Raw genomic sequence first — 5,118 nt, 5'->3', positions numbered from 1 at the left:
ATATATATATATATATAAATATATATACTAAGGGAACAAGGGCGGAAACGACCTGTCTCCAAAATGCTTGAAAATGTGAGACATGCAGATACTACCGACCATGTCCAAAAATATACACGGATTGTAGGCGAGTGAGTGGAGAACATTAAAAAGACCTCACGTTAATTGTGAATTGGGTCCTATTTCTAGATTAAAGCCGTAAAATAGGCTTCTTTCCTTCGTCAACACAATACACGAGAAATATAAATACAAATAAGATCGTATTACCTCATTTTGGATTCTTCGTTGACTTGTATGTCATTCGAAAATGTTACCAGTTACCTGTTCAATATTCTTGACAGGCGTAATGTGCCAACGTTACCTCGTAGTCACTACTAAATTAATTCGACACCAACGATTTCAGTGTGATAGCAATATACATATTGCAGACTATGTAAGTAGATACAAACCTCCGACACTTCAGCTACTTATATAGTACACCACTAGCTCAGTGATCTACGCTCAAGATTCTGAGATTCTGCATGTATGCTACGACATCTTGTTCGCTGTGTCTGACTTTATTTGTTTTGTTCTTAAACAAAAGTACAACGAATATATTATCAAACTAATTGCCCTTGCGTATGTGTTGCGTATATGGTGTTGCGTATGTATATGTGTGTTTGGACGTGCGCATGTGTGAATACGTGAGTGAGTGAGTGAGTGAGTGAGTGAGTGAGTGAGAGAGTGAGTGTGTGTGTATGTGTGTGTGTCTGTGTGTGTGTGTGTGTGTGTGTGTGTGTGTGTGTGTGTGTCTGTGTGTGGGTATGTGTGTGCAAAACATGTAAACCTCGCGTTGTAGATGTATAACGTATGCATTCCAGTTCTATAATAAAAGGGTGCATTCTATTAATGTTTCTGTCAGTCACATTTTGAGGGTGAAACGGTTATACGGGGTATGTTATGTCATAATGATTAGTTTTTCGTGTTGTGTTTGCCTAAGTTGTTTGATTTACATAATCACGTAAATGCCTATCTATTTAAGTGAATTATTTATGCATTTAAGTAAAATGTTTATCCGTTTAAGTAAAATGTCTCTGGTGGGATTAAGTTATTTGTTGTTGGCTTTCATAACTGTGTTGCGATATAATCTAATTTTGGTGATTATCTTGCATCTGCTTTAATTCCGTGAGTATATGTGTGCGTGTGTATGTACACGTGTGTGTTCGTGATGGAAGCGGGCAAGGCTTAATGATTAGGAAGTTCCCTTCGCGATCGTGTGGTCGTGGATTCAATTCCAGGGTAAGATGTTTTAGGAAAGTGTCTGTTACGATAATATCTTACTGCTACAAGTCATTTGTGTTAAGCTAAAGTGAAAGAAATTAGTTGAAATCCTGTAGAATGGATTGTAATTTTAATGCAAATTATCAGCTTTCATAAACATTGAATTTCGCTACTTTTTTTGGAGATTAAAGTGATAGGTATGTTTCTATGGAATACCCATCGCCGTACACAATAATTCGATTAGTAGTCAATTAAATAATGAGCAACAATTGAAATATTAATCGCTATGAACGACAGAGAAGCTATTTACTGTTTATATATTTGTATGTTGTAAAATATTGTCATAAGAAAGAACATTAATCTTGTTGCAGCATATATTGCGTCGCTAGTTGAGTTAACGTTGTGTTGGTGGTGGTAGTGGTGTTTTTGTTGTTCTATAGACCAGCTTACCTTTGTGCAGATCAATAACACATAAGTGGACGACGGAACAATTAAGTGTGATTTAAATATCCATGCTTCCGAATATGCCATACACATCCTTCCAGTTCGGAATCATATTGCAACTATTGACGCAACTATTAATTGTATTTGTTGCACTCTTGCAACCAGTAGATTCTAATCTCATCCTCTTGCAACCAGTAGATTCTAATCTCATCCTCTTGCAATCAGTAGATTCTAATCTCAAGCCCTACACTTGATATTATTGATATTTGGCACTTACCATTGGTAATGTGTATCTCAGCATAATATGTAAATTTGGTGAGACTATTCATGATGCTATGTCATTGTCTCAAAATGATTATTTCTTTACACAAAATGGAAATATAGAATTATCAAGATCTCGAAAAAAATGCATTTTGTGCGGAAATTATACATGAAGTAGGAACAGTTTTGGTAGGAGCCATCTGGCACGTCTAGAGGTCTTTATGCTTGGCAAAATTATGTTTTGTTTTTCAGGCGGTCTGTTGTGATCTTCGTATATTTAATGATGGTTAAGATTAAGAAAGTTTTATTCTCGTCTGGTTTATTGTATTTGTGTGAGGATATACTGAAGGAACTTGCAAGGCTGGCATAATCCTGGGTGAAACAAATGTACTGTGATTTTGTCTTTGAGTTTGCAATATACTAACACAAATGATTTTTCAGTTCTTCCGTGTTTAAGAGCCGTTTCTACATTTTTGACCGCGTTTTCTAGGTAAGCTACCAATGTTATATAGCTGTCCGCTATAATTGTTAGCATATCTCTATTCTGTTTATTATTGAGAATGATTATTGACTTTAATTGGTATTCAACAATATTAATGAAAAGACAAACCATGGTGAATTTTGTAGATCCTAGTCAAACTCTCTTATTTTTGAGCTAACTTTCCAGAAAAATTGCAAGTTCTCTTCCATGTATTGATGCAGAATATATTACATCGAAATTATAACCTGAGATGTAGTTTAGTAGTCAAAAGTATGAATTATTTTATAAGATGTTTAGTATTTTGGGTATATCATAATTAAGCAGCACCCTGTTGACGAGCTAAATATACTATAGAAATTTGAGGTTGTATATGAGAATTCTAGGCCACCAATATATAGCTATTAATTGATCTAAAAATCATAACTTACCATGTATAGAAATGGTATGACACATTAAACAAAGCAGTCCGTAATGTATAAGAAAAAAAAATATGGCCGTGACTATGTTGCTTTTGCCCGATAACTTGCTTAATTAGTAATCAGGCTGGAGAAGGTGCTAGATAATAGCAACAAAAACACTTTGCAATAACGATATGCAGCAATGGAATCCAGCAAAGTAGTGCATAAATTCTTTAAACAATGATCTCTCCAAAATGTGAATACACACACATCTAATATATAGCCAGTACAAGAACAAAATTTCTTTGTCCACAAACGAAAATTAAGCATATTAAAAATGCATTTGGTTTGTATGCACATAACTTTAAATGGATGACAAATTTAACACTGTAGTATGCTTTCGAAATAAAATATTGCAAAATGAGAAAAAGACAAAATACGGCATGCAAATTTATAACCTCATGAGATACAAACGAAAATTTATTAGAATTTTCTGATTAACATACTCCTATAAATATCAGGTGAGCAAATATTTTTTCAGCATAATAGCATGTTTGCACATCGTAAAATTTAACACATCAAACCATCTTTTGCATTTATAGAACATAAAAATTTAAAAGGAACATTGTCTCTAACAATTAAGTTTTCAACTTTTAACTTTGGTTTACACACGCGCATACACACATATATGCTTGCTTACACACGCATACACAAACATGCACAAAAACACGCACGCACGCACACGCACACACACACACACACACACACATGCACGCGCATACACATACGCGCGCGTGTGCATGCATACACGCATACACACATGCTAGTTTGTGTGCATGTCTGATCTCATCATCGGCAATTCATCGTCTCCAAGTATTTTATTTTCCCTTCTCTCATTAAAACAACGACAGTCTAATATGCAATACGTCAATACGTTTGGACTGTTGTTTGAGTGTTTGCTTTTTGGAGGATTTTTTTCTCAAGATGCAGTGAGATAGTCTTTCAAAAGCAACAATGTATGATCTTCTGCAAATGGTAAAATTTTTCATATTTTATAAATTTATATATACATATCACTGATGTAATTTAATATGATTGCAAAGCTGTGAATTTCACACATTTGTAGAACGAGTATTACTCTTACATGTTCTTGTCATTATTAACGTTGTTATTTTGCAACTCCAGGGAAATCCTTATAGAGAAAAGCTCCCAAAAGTCTTTCCAGCCGTAACCATTCTGACTTTCTAGAACCATATTATCAAAATTGTCCACCCATTTTAAATCGGTGGGATATGATTTGAATGACATTTCGTTACAATTCCAAAAATGTCACGCAACTACGAAGAGTTTGTGTTGCCTTTCTCGATGATAATCCTTTATATAGTAAAGCGAGAAAAACGCAGCTCAAATAACGAAAGGTAATTTTTCTGATACAGCGTACTTTTTGGCTTTTGGTTTCGTATTTCCATCCTTCCGTTTCATATCAACCCTGAAATAAATTTTCTATTCACCCCTTTGATTTTTGGTAAATAAGCATTGAAGTATACTGAAGTCGACTGCATAAGCTATAAAATTCATTCTCAAATGTGTAGCCAGTAAGTTACGTCGGAAATCATTATTCATCACAAATATCACAGCTCAACTCCTTCAGGTGAATTTTCTATGTATTCTTTGGTTAAATTATCCCTATGATTATGAAAATCTACCTTTGGCTTTTCCATGGTGATTTTTTCCTGATTCTTACTCCTTAATATTCCCTTTTTTTATCATTATTAGTAAACTACTAAGGTTATCAAACATAGACAAATATATTCACTTAAGCGTCAATTTTTCTTTGAATTTTCAATTGCTTCCATTGACTGAAGTCTTCAAATATTTTCCAGCAATGTTGAAGTACTTTTTCTAGTAGAATTACTCACGAATACATTTCATCATTTTTATTTCAAATAAACACTGTATCATCAAATTTGAAAGATAAAAACAAGCAAAGAGAATACATCAAGTGAATATTGATTATGAAGTTGTTCCTTTCACAACATTTATACCTTAGAAAGCTCGGTTATGATACGGTGGGAAGTAAAATTAGGTCGTTTCTGCATTTATTTTTGCCAAACTCGTCCTAATCTGGCATTGTTATCAGATCTCAACGCCTTGGTATGAAAATATTCTCTGTCTGCGTTAAGTTCCATTCTTGTCTATACATATACGTGTGTGTGTGTATATGAATATATTTGTATAGGAATATATATATATATATATATATATATATATATA

Source organism: Octopus bimaculoides, chromosome 2 (assembly GCF_001194135.2).
Source record: "Octopus bimaculoides isolate UCB-OBI-ISO-001 chromosome 2, ASM119413v2, whole genome shotgun sequence".
Classification (NCBI taxonomy): Eukaryota; Metazoa; Mollusca; class Cephalopoda; order Octopoda; family Octopodidae; genus Octopus; species Octopus bimaculoides.
The sequence above is the reverse complement of the archived record's forward strand: the minus strand, read 5'-3'. Positions refer to the sequence as shown.